The 13,013-nt window shown below is 37.3% G+C and overlaps 1 pseudogene; it reads right to left on the bottom strand.

Annotated features, from left to right (window-relative positions):
* The window catches only part of LOC118143567 (bromodomain and WD repeat-containing protein 1-like), a 74,438-nt pseudogene extending 62,683 nt beyond the window's left edge, over nt 1-11,755 (bottom strand).
* Nucleotides 11,756-13,013: the final 1,258 nt, after the last annotated feature.

The following is a 13,013-nucleotide window of genomic DNA, read 5'->3' as shown; positions in this document are numbered from 1 at the left end:
AAAATGTAACCTTAAAGCTTTAGAAGAATACTTATTAAATATTATACTTGATGATTTTGAAAAATCGATTCCCATTTATTCTTCCTCTGGTAATCCTTAAAGGATGAGAGCCCCTGAATATGCCCCTTAATTAGTGATGACAGGAAGCATTCTGTATGGCTAACCTAAACTAAAAATAAATGTTTTCAAGTTCTAAAACAAACAGAGCTTCTATCCCTTCTTAAGGAGCTCAAAGACTTCTTTGTCTCTCACTCTGGGGCAAATCAGCTTGCCTTAGCCACTGAATGTTTTTCCCACTGGGTTAGAGGATTCCAATAATAAATTAACTTACAGGAGTGAACAATAGAGTAACTCCCCTCAAGGCCAAATCAGATGGAATCTGCTCAAAGTCTCAAATCAAAAAGTATTTTTAAAATGTGGTTAACATAAAGCATATTATTCATGCTTCGATCTTTTCAGCATCATCCTCACAAAGACAGTCATCATCTGCATTATCATAATAAAATATGATGGCATAATTTTTATGTGTGCATGGTAACTAATGTACATATTTGTAATTCATATTTTATAAGTTGCAAGGAATGTGTATGTATTTATGAATAGAGTATGTTTATGTGTATATATGTATGTATATCTTTCTACCTATGTGTAGGTGGAACTTCCCATATATGCATGTGTATGTTTACCTGTCTTTCTAACTACACATAGAAAGATACCTATAGCTTATAAAGATATTTATAAAGAAAATATAAAGATACTACCTTTAAATATATATACGTATGTATATATACTTAAACATGCACACATATAGAACCAAATACGTATCTATCAAGAGAAATACAATTTTATAAAAGATGAAAGGCAACAAAGTGGGACTGTAAACCTGAAGGGTAAATTATTTCATACCTGGAACACAGGTGTCTAAGCATCGCCTGCCACCTAATGCAAGAGTTATCATCCCTAACTTTTCTTAGTAATGGACTACTTCAGGTAATAGCCCTAGGCTTCAAGAAAGGCTGGGCTTCTTGGAAGCATTTGGGCATGAGTCATGAGTTTTGATTCTTCCAGGTAAAATCTGGTAATTCTTTCTAGTGATCTGTTTAGAAATGGATGTGTAAGATGATGATGGGAAGTCTACTGATATCTCTGAGAGATTTTTCTTGCAAAAAATAAAAAGACCCAGTGAAAGGACACTTTTTTTGGACTGTTATTTTATGTAGCTGCTATGCTGAGGACAGAGGCCAACAGTGGACGCTGGCAGAATAAAATTATGGAAAGTACCTGGTTCCTTGATGATGAGATTGATTTGCTGAGTAGACCAACTCTGGAGTGACCTTACCTTTTATAATTCTTGTGATAATAAATTACCATGTCATTGATGTTACTTTAAATTGGGTTTTGTCTTACTTGTAGGCTAAATAGCTTAACAGATATAAGCAGTTTCTGAAAAATTGGTAGTATAATAATGTAACTTAAGACTGAAAATGGTGTTGGTGAGCATTTTTCTAACAAAACCAGTTTTCATTGATTTTGGTAAAAATTTTTCCAGTTGAAAAAAATTTAATCCTATAAATGCAATATATACTTGCTATTTTAAATGCCAACCATTTATGAGAATGTGATATCAACATGGAAAATATTATACCTAAAGAATGAGTGAATAGTGAGTGGGAATGAGATCGGGATGAGAGAGGCTTAGCTGAGTTTTTGGCAGTTCTTTCAAAGCAAAGGAGCAAATCTTATGTCTTGAAATCCATAAGGTAAATAATAATCAAAGGTCTAGGTTGTCAAAATATATATAGTAGGCAAAAAGAAGTCAGCTTCTTAGTTATGGATTATTATATGGTTCCCTGAGAGGCCATATGAGATAATACCAAAACCACACAAAGAAGAGTGAGGACATTGATGTAGGACAGAATCCAGAACAGCCCAGAAACATTAAATGTGTCCTTATAATAAGAAGTGGAGGCATCAGGCATAGGGACTGCAGTGGGGAGAAGCCAGATCTTAGAGCAGTCCAGAAAGTTCCCAGAGCATATTCACAGTTTGTCTAGACTCAGGCAGTGTGCCTAGGTCTAGAAACATCCTAGATAGCTGTATCCAAGAAATCATTTGATATTTATAGTTTCAGTACTGATAAGACTAGGCAGACCCTACAAAATTATTGCTCTCTTTCTTTACTAGGTTATCTCTAAAATGAGATGAAATCTCCAAATAATAATATTCTGTATTACTTACAGATAAGAATCTCTACATTTAAAAAATTATCTTTGACAAAACATTGGTTTTGATGTAATATTGACCATCGTCTTTGCCTACCATTTACTTTGTCTCCAGAAAAATAATGACCTTGTCCCAAAATGTACACAGTCAAGAGATTTAGAAAGTTAGTGGCCAACATGTTCCAAAATCTCTTAAGTTAGAGAAGTAAATTTTCTTTTCTGTCACCTACCCAGAGTGTAGGAACATAAGTGTATCCTCAAATCCCAGCTCTATACAGGTTAGAAAATTGTCCTCTATTCTAAATTGACTGATCCATGCAGTAGTGAACATGTTAATGCACTTAAGGAAATTTTCATTTTACCTATTATCTGTGGCATATCTACAGCAAAATTCTTCCTTTTAGATGAAAAAAATCTTTCTTCAACAAATGGATTTTATAGTATTAATACATCTTGATTCATTAGGTGACTCTAACTGATTAATGTTATGTAATCTGGTGGTCCTAAATGCATTGGATCAATTGTATGACAATCTGTTTGATTAATTGACAATAAATATAGACATGGCTCCAAAGCTGGCAGTATTGTATAATTCTTTGGTCGTGGTATCAGGTATTGGCAGTATGCAGCTAGACCCTCACCTTGTCTTAATGTACATTCTTGTATCTCACATCCGAGTTATTTGGCCTATGTTGTCAATTACATTGGATGACAGTTTTTGTTTTTGTTTTGTAAGAGACAGAATCTCACTTTATCACCCGGTTGTGCAGTGGCATGATCACAGCTCACTGCAGCTACAACTTTGACCTCCTGACCTCAAGTGATTCTCCTGACTCAGCCTCTCTAGTAGTATTCCACTGTGCCTGATATTTTTTCTTTTTTTTTGAAATAAATAAAAAAAATAAATAAATAAATGATATTTTTATATTTTTATTTTATATATATATATTATCGTACTTTAGGTTCTGGGGTACATGTGCAGACCATGCAGGATTGTTGCATAGGAACATACATGGCAATGTGGTTTGCTGCCTCCATCTCCATCACCTGTATCTGGCATTTCTCCCCTAATCCCCACCAAGCAAACCCAGTGTGTGATGCTCCCCTCTCTGTGTCCTTGTGTTCTCATTGTTTGACACCCACCTGTGAGTGAGAACATGTGGTGTTTGACTTTCTGTTCTTGTGTCAGTTTGCTGAGAATTATGATTCCCAGATTCATCCATGTCCCTACAAAGGGCACAAAATTATCATTTTTTATGGCTGCATAGTATTCCATGGTGTATATGTGCCATATTTTCCTTGTCCAGTCTATCATTGATGGGCATTTCGGTTGGTTCCAGATTTTTGCTATTGTAAACAGTGCCACAGTGAACATATGTGTATGTGTGTCTTTATAATAGAACAATTTATAATTCTTTGGATATATACCCAGTAATGGGATTGTTGGGTCAAATGGAGTTTCTATTTCTAGGTCCTTGAGGAATCACCAGTCTACCACAATGGATGAACTAATTTACACTCCCACCAACAGTGTAAAAGTGTTCCTATTTCTCCACATCCTCTCCAGCATCTGTTGTCTCCAGATTTTTTAATGATCGCCATTCTAACTGGCATGAGACGGTATTTCAATGTGGTTTTGATTTGCATTTCTCTAATGACCAGTGATGATGAGCATTTTTTCATGTTTGTTGACCTCATCTATGTCTTCTTTTGAAAAGGTCTGTTCATGTCCTTTGCCCACTTTTGAATGGTTTCTTTTTTTTTTTTTTTCTTGTAAATCTGTTTTAGTTCTTTGTAGAGTCTGGATATTAGCCCTTTGTCAGATGGGTAGATTGCAAAATTTTTTTCCCATTCTGTTGGTTGCCAGTTTACTCTAATGATTGTTTCTTTTTCTGTACAGAAGCTCCAGAGTTTAATTAGATCCCATTTGTCTATTTATGCTTTTGCTGTCATTGCTTTTGGTGTTTTAGTCATGAAGTCCTTGCTTATGCCTATGTCCCGAATAGTTTTGCTTAGGCTTTCTTCTGGGGGTTTTATGGTGTTAGGTCTTATTTTTAAGTCTTTAATCCATCTGGAGTTAATTTTAATGTAAGGTGTCAGGAAGGGGTCCAGTTTCTGTTTTCTGCAGATGGCTAGCCAGTTTTCCCAACACCATTTATTAAACAGGGAATCCTTTCCCCATTGCTTGTTTTAGTCAGCTTTGTCAAAGATCAGATGGTGGTAGATGTCAAGTGTTGCCTCTGAGGTCTTTGTTCTGTTCTACTGGTCTATATCTCTGTTTTGATACCAGTACCATGCTGTTTTGATTACTGTAGCCTTGTAGTATAGTTTGAGGTCAGGTAGCATGATGCCTCCAGCTTTGTTCTTTTTTGCTTAGGTTTGTCTTGGCTATACGGGCTCTCTTTTGGTTCCATATGAAGTTTAAGGTGTTTTTCTCCAGTTATGTGAAGAAGGTCATAGGTAGCTTGATGGGGATAGCATTGAATCTATAAATTACTTTGGGTAGTATGGCCATTTTCACAATATCGATTCTTCCTAACCATGAGCATGGAATGATTTTCCATCTGTTTGTGTCCTCTCTTATTTCCTTGAGCAGTGGTTTGTAGTTCTCTTTGAAGAGGTCCTTTGCATCCTTTGTTAGTTGTATTCCGAGGTATTTTATTCTCTTTGAGCAATTGTGAATGGCAGTTTGTTCTTGATTTGGCTCTCTTTAAGTCTGTTATTGGTGTATAGGAATGCTTGTGATTTCTGCACATTGATTTTGTATCCTGAGACTTTGCTGAAGTTGCTTATCAGCCTAAGGAGAGTTTGGGCTGAGGCAATGGGGTCTTCTAAATATACCATCATGTCGTCTGCAAATAGAGACAATTTGACTTCCTCCTTTCCTAATTGAATACCCTTTATTTCTTTTCCTTGACTGATTGCTCTGGCTAGAACTTCCAATACTATATTGAATAGGAGTGGTGAGAGAGGGCATCCTTGTCTAGTGCAGATTTCAAAGGGAATACTCCCAGTTTTTGCCCATTCAGTATGATATTGGCTGTGGGTTTGTCATAAATAGCTTTTATTATTTTGAGATACATTCCATCGATACCTAGGTTCCTGAGAACTTTTTAGCATAAATGGCTGTTGAATTTTGTCAAAGTCCTTCTTTGTGTCTATTGAGATAACCATGTGGTCTTTGTCTTTGGTTCTGTTTATGTGGTGGATTACGTTTATAAACTTGTGTATGTTGAACCAGGCTTGCATCCCCGGGATGAAGCCTACTTGATAGCAATGGATAAGCTTTTTGATGTGCTGTTGCAATCAGTTTGCCAGTATTTTATTGAAGATTTTTACATGTATATTCATCATGGATATTGGCCTGACGTTTTCTTTTCTTGTTGGATCTCTGCTGGGTTTTGGTATCAAGATAATGTTGGTCTCATAAAATGATTTGGGAAGGATTGCCTCTTTTTTGATTGTTTGGAATAGTTTCAGAAGGAGTGGTATCAGCTCCTCTTTGTACATCTGGTAGAATTCGGCTGTGAACCCATCTGAACCTGGGCTTTTTTTGGTTGGTAGGCTATTAATTGCTGCCTCAACTTCAGCCCTTGTTATTGGTCTATTCAGGGTTTCAATTTCTTCCTGGTTTAGGCTTGGGAGGGTGCAAATGTCCAGGAATTTATCAATTTCTTCCAGGTTTACTGGTTTATGTGTATAGAGTTGTTTGTAGTAATATCTGATGGTAGTTTGTATTTCTGAGGAATTGTATTGTTTCTTATTGCATCTATTTGATTCTTTTCTCTTTTCTTTTTTATTAATCTGGCTAATGGTTGTCCATTTTGTTGATCTTTTCAAATCCTGGATTTATCCTCCTGGATTTAAATTAAACTAAATCCTCCTGGAGTTACTGATTTTTTGAAGAGTTTTTTGTGTCTCTATCTCCTTCAGTTCTGCTCTGATCTTAGTTATTTCTTGTATTCTGCTAGCTTTTGAGTTTTTTGGATAATTGTTCCTCTAGCTTTTTCAATTTTGATGATAGGGTGTTGATTTTAGATCTTTCTTTGCTTCTCATGTGTGCATGTATTGCTATAAATTTCCCTCTAAACACTGCTTTAAATGTGTCCCAGAGATTCTGTTACGTTGTGTATTCATTCTTGTTGGTTTCAAAGAACATCATCTTTATTTCTTCCTTCATTTCATTGTTTATCTAGTCCACATTCAAGAGCCAGTTGTTCAGTTTCCATGAAGTTGTGCGGTTCTGAGTTAGTTTCTTATGAGTTAGTTTCTTAATCCTGAGTTCTAATTTGATTGCACTGTGGTCTGAGAGACTGTTTGTTATGGTTTCCATGCTTCGGCATTTGCTGAGGAGTGATTTACTTCCAATTATGTGGTCAATTTTAGAGTAGGTGTGATGTGGTCCTGAGAAGAATATATATTCTGTAGATTTGGGGTGGAGAGTTCTGTAGATGTCTATTAGGTTTGCTTGGTCCATATCTTAGTTCAAGTCCTGGATATGCTTGTTAATTTTCTATTTCATTGGGCTGTCTAGTATTGACAGTGGAGGGTTAAAGTCTCCTACTATTATTGTGTGGGAGTCTAAGTCTCTTTGAAGGTCATTAATACTTGCTTTATGTATCTGGGTGCTCCTGTATTGGGTGAGTATATATTTAGGATCATTAGCTCTTCTTGTTGCATTGATTCTTTTACCATTATGTAATGCCCTTCCTTGTCTCTTTTGATCTTTGTTGGTTTAAAGTCCATTTTATCAGAGACTAGGATTGCAACTCCTTTTTTACTCTCCATTTGCTTGGTAAATCTTCCTTCATCCCTTTATTTTGAGCCTGTGTGTGTCCTTGCATGTTAGATGGATTTCCTGGTTAGAACACATGGATGGGTTTTGACTTTTTATCTAATTTGCCAGTCTGTGTCTTCTAATTGGAGCATTTAGCCCATTTACATTTAAGATTAATATTATGTGTGAATTTGATCCTGCCATTTTGATCTAGCTGGTAGTTTTGCCCATTAGTTGATGCAGTTTCTTCACTGTGTTGATGCTCTTTACCATTTAGTACATTTTTGGAGTGGGTGGTACTGGTTGTTCCTTTCTATGTTTAGTGCTTTTTTGAGGAGCTCTTCTAAGGCAGGCCGTGTAGTGATGAAATCTCTCAGCATTGCTTATTCATAAAGAATTTTATTTCTCCTTTGCTTATGAAGCTTAGTTTGGCTGGATATGAAATTCTAGATTGGAAATTCTTTTCTTTAAGGATGTTGAATATTGGCCCCCACTCTCTTCTGGCTTGCAGGGTTTCTGCCAAGAGATCCACTTTAAGTCTGATGGGTTTCTCTTTGCGGTTAACCCAACCTTTCTCTCTGCCTACCCTTAGCATTTTTTCCCTCATTTCAACCCTGGCAAATTTGACAATTATGTGCCTTGGGGTTGCTCTTTGTGAGGAATATCTTTGTTGGGTCCTCTGTATTTCCTGGACTTAAATGTTGGCCTGCCTTGCTAGGTTGGGGAAGTTCTGGATAATATCCTCAAGAGTGTTTTCCAGCTTGGATTCATTCTCTCCATCACATTCAGGTACACCTACCAAATGTAGATTAGGTCTTTTCATGTAATCCCATATTTCTTGGAGGCTTTGTTCATTTCTTTTCACTCTTTTTCTCTAATACTGCCTTCTCATTTTATTTCATTGAGTTGATCTTCAATCTCTGATATCCATTCTTCTGCTTGGTTGATTTGGCTATAGAAACTTGTGTATGCTTCACGAAGTTCTTGTGTTGTGTTTTTCAGCTCCATCAAGTCATTTATATTATCTCTAATCTGTTTATTCTCTTTAGCATTTCATCAAACCTTTTTTCAAGGTTCTTAGTTTCTTTGCATTGAGTTAGAACTTGTTCTTTTAGCTCAGAGAAGTTTCTTATTACCCACCTTCTGAAGCCTGTTTCTGTCAATGCATCAGACTCATTCTCCATCCACCTTTGTTCTCTTGCTGGTGAGGAGTTGTGATCCCTTGGAGGAGGAGAGACTTTCTGGTTTTGGGTGTTTTCATCCTCTTTGCACTGGTTTCTTCCCATCATTGTAGATTTACCTACCTGTGGTTTTTGTGGTTGGTGACTTTATGATGGGGTCTCTGAGTGAATGCCCTTTTTGTTGATGTGGAAGTTATTTCTTTCTGGTTTTTAGTTTTCCTTCTAACAGTCAGGGCCCCCTGCTGTAGGACTACTGGAGGTCCACTCCAGACCCTGCTTTCTTGGGAATCACCTGCAGCAGCTGCAGAACAGTAAGGGTTGCTGCCAGTTTCTTCTTCTGTTATCTTTGTCCCACAATGATACCTGTCAGATGTCAGCCTGAGCTCTCCTTTATGAGGTGTCTCTTTGGATATACAGGCATTGGGGAGGTGCTTGAGGACACAATCTGTCCCTTATAGGAGTTCAAGTGCTGTGCTGGGAGCTCTGTTGTTTCATTCAGATCTGCTGGGCAGGTATGTTTAAGTCTGCTGCAGTGGAACTCATAACTGCCTTTTTTCCAGGTGCTCTGTCCTGGGAAGGTGGGGCTTTATTTATAAGTTCCTGACATGCTGCTTCCTTTTTTCAGAGATGCCCTATCCAACCAGGCGGTAGCCTAGTCACAGTCTGCCAGCAGAGGTGTTGCTGAGCTGCCATGGGCTCTGCCCAGCTGCTGTGTGAGCTTCCCTGTGGTTTTATTTTCAGAGGTATAGTAATGGTGGTCTGCCTCAGTAATGGCAGACTGCCATGGTAATGGAAGACTGCCTCGGTAATGGCTGACTGCTTTGGTAATGGTGCACTGCCTCGGTAATGGCAGACTGCCTTGGTAATGGTGGACTGCCTCAGTAATGGTGGACTGTCTAATTTTTAAAAATTTTTTTGTAGAGACAGGTCTCCCTGTCTTTGTTGCCCAGGCTGGTCGTGAACTCGTGGCCTGGTCTTGAACAAAGGGTCCATTTGCCTTAGCCTTCCAAACCACTAGTATTACAGGTATGAACCATGGCACCTAGCTGCAACATTAACCCCACTCCAACTGGGTCTACTTCCCAGTGACCTAAAGTGGAAAAAATTTGTTTTTTGCCTGTAGTATTTTATACATATTTTCTACAGAAGAGGTTTCAGAATTTATAGAAATATTTTTTTAAAAAATCATTTAGTGACAATAGAAACTTTAGTGTCATCTTCCTTATACATGCTTAAGCTCTTAAAATTTCATTCTCAAAGAGGAAATGTGGACATAGATCATGAATATCATTAAAATGCGTATGTGGGAATTCTTGAAACTGACACACATTTCAGCAAGTGGCAAACATTGTCTACTGGAAACAGCCCTGGGTTGAGTCGGATGATTTGCACTTTGATTTACCAGCTAGAAACTTTGGATAAGAGACTTAACCTCCTTAGTCTTATATTCTCATCTGTTAATTAGGTGTGCCCATATCTTCTCTAATTGATTTATGGGGTATGTTGCAAGCATTAAAATGGTGAAGGAGGTAAAAGCTTTGTAAAACATGTACACTATTTAGATATAGCCATTTTAACCTGGCAATTTCGACTCAGTTGATCATTTTGATATTACTTAGCTATAGCTTTTTAAATGATGTACTGATTAGGAGATATTTGGATAAATAGTATAGAAAAATGCCATAAATAATCATGGCAGAAACAATGTGTTTGTCTTTCTCAAAAAATTATCAGAGATACCAATCCAGGGCTGGAATGGTGGCCCCACAATGCCATCAGTGGACCGGGCACCTATCTCTCCTCTCCCTTGTCTTTGTGTAGCTTCCATTCTTAACACTGCCTCAGTGAGTTCTAGCCATTTCATCTGTAGTCTCTGCAAGAGGAAGAAAGAGGAGATGGAAAGGGTAAAAGGGCTTCTTTCTCAGCTGAGTCATTCCACTGCAAAGCCCATTCCTGGAAGACACACACAATGACTTCTGCTTGGCTACTCCAAAAGAGTCAAGAAAATGAGTCTTTTAGCTGAGGTCATCAAAAGTTTACCGTGGTCTATAAAACAAAATATCAAACTTTTGCTTTTCTATTACAAAAAATAGTAAAAATCAAATCTGTATCTCTTTCTTGAGACCCACTCTTTCCTGTCCCTGAACATCCCACACCCCTACCCCTTCTCCCCAAGCTAAGAAATGGGACAGTAATGCTCCACTGGAATGAGAGATGGGCTGATACTCAAAGATACCTAAGAAATATGCACTTGGAAATGAAGAACATGCTTTTAACTTTTGATATGGTCATTTTGATTATTTGAAAATATTAAATTCTCATTTGTTCATTGATTTTTTTCAGAAAATATTTATTGAGCACCTACTCTGTAGTAAATATGACAGAAAATGTTTATACAGATGGTTATTTCAAAATGTAAGTGCATTAGAAATATTAAAATATGGCAAACTCGGAGCATAAATAAGTTGGGTACAAGGGCAGTATTTAGATGTGATAGTAGGAGGTAGAATTTAGGCTGATATCAAAATCAGTTCTTTACAAAATTATAGTATTTCTACTATTAACTAACACTTTTAGCAAGGCTTATAACTCTTTGGACACAAAGGCATGTGAGATCTTGTCACTTGTGTTTCTTTTCCATGAAAGTCACCCTAGAGGACCATAAAAGAGTTGCCAATGGTGAGTTATACAGGGAAAGAGAAATTATGAGAACCAGGCCCACATAAATATTTCTTCTCTTATTGTATTAATCACTTACCTAGCGAATTGGTTATCACTGCATGTGTTACTCTAATGTGATTAAACTGTATTCAAACAGCATTGCTAACATCCTATGAGCAACTCAGTAAAACTCCCAACAGATCTAGGCGGTAAAAGAGAACATTAAATATAATCGTCTTCCCTGTTTTTACTTGATGAAACAATACCATTTTGATTGTAAAATAATCTTGTTTTAAATTATGTGTGAATGTAGTTATAGTATTTTTCACCAGCAAGCATTTGTCTTCTCTAAAGCTGTCAATTCTCTTTTTTTAGTATGAGGATTTAGATTCTAGTTAATAATATGACAGTTCCATCCAACAGTCATTGGGTACATATAATATACCATGTGCTGTACTAGCACAAGATGAGACAAAAATAAAGTATCAGGGAAAAGCCTAGATTTCTTAAACCCACTTGCCCACATCATCATGTTGTATTTATAGTACTGTGGCCACATACTGCCTAAACCCATTGAACCAACAGTAAAATTTCCATTTCAACTTTGCCTACTTCGATATATTAATGGCTCCTTTTATAATGGGGAGGGGCTAGGTGCATTCACTTTAGATCATTATCTGTGTTTGTGGAATCAGTTTTGATCCATTTTAGACTATGGCCTATGCCAAGAAGAGGGGAGTTTATTACTTGTCTTCAGGGCTCTTTGCCCTGAAGCAGCTGCTCTCCTTGCGTGCAGCTGATGAGCCTGCCCTGTGTTTGAGAGGAAGCTCCTTGTATTGGAGCACATGTGGTTTGGCAGAGCCTGGTGTGAACATGTAAGTGCCAGTAACCAGTGCTGGGTTCCAAGCCTGCATGCTTATTATAATCTCAGCCTGATCATTATCATTTCTCTGGCAGGGCCTTCTTCAAAGGAGCCTTGCTTGTGATTTGAGGGAAAAAAGCCAATAGAAGACACATCTAGGAAAACTAGTTGTCATTGCTTTGTGTGATTCAGCCCTGGATTATTCCTTTAAAGGAAAAGAAGGCAGAAGAGGATGGTCTCAGACAGTGTACCATCATTATAGTCAGAAGATAGTGGGATGCTTCTGCTTCACATAAAGCTTTAAATAAATTTGTATGCATTTATTGCATAATTACCATGTGCAGAACACCATGGAGAGTCATAAAGATGTAAAAGGCAAACATCCTGATCTTTGATGAGCTACAGTTACATTGAGGAGGCATAATAAATATACATGAAAGAGGATTAAAAAATGAGAATCTATAATAACTAAATAATAAAGTTTGTATTATAATTGCTATGACGGCTCAGTCAAAAATTTTAGTTTTTAAGGTTTACAGTGTACTTATTTCATCTTTTGGATCAAGCAGAAGCACCATAAAATGTTTTCATAGGTAAATAACGGGCGATAACATATTTATTCAAAAATACTTCATGATGAATGACTGACTTAATATTCTCTCACAGGTAGATTCCATAGAGGTAGAACTTATGAGGAAGTCTATTGTGACATATATTACATGTGATATGCCAAGGCTTTGTTTTGCAAATTAAAATTCTTCTAGTGCTAGACAGGGTGAAGGGTGATGACAGTAGCCACTGAGGCAGCCACTGATCAGCCCTAGTTCATTGTCATCAAAGACAAACGCAAGGTTAGTGTTGCTGAGTCTTCATGTCATTTCAAGAGAAGCCAGAAATAAGAATTTTGAAATTCCCTAATGTGTAAAGCACTCATTTGTTGGTTGGGAGGAAGTTGTGGCTGTGGGCATGGGCCTGTTGTTTCCAAGAGCCATCAATGTGCAATGCTCTTGACAGCAATAGATCTTGATCCAGCTTTCCTCACCAACTCTGGGTATCAAGGACAGGGTTGTAATGTGTTTTAAGAAAACAGTACACTGGAAATTCGCTAATCAATATGTAAAGTCCCCAACCACTCCATACGATATAAAATAAGAGATGAAGTAGTTCTAGGGATTTTGGAAGCAAATATCTAAATGCCAAATAGAAGTAATTCTCTTTCTAAATATCATCCTTCATAGTTTCTTCAATTTAGGGGGAAAAAAAGCAGTAGCTGCCTTTTCTTGTTAGAAGTCTTACTGAGCTAATCTTTT

The sequence above is a fragment of the Callithrix jacchus genome, chromosome 11 (genome assembly GCF_049354715.1).
Source record: "Callithrix jacchus isolate 240 chromosome 11, calJac240_pri, whole genome shotgun sequence".
NCBI lineage: Eukaryota > Metazoa > Chordata > Mammalia > Primates > Cebidae > Callithrix > Callithrix jacchus.
Note: the sequence above shows the minus strand (reverse complement) of the source record. Positions and strands in the feature narration are given on the sequence as shown.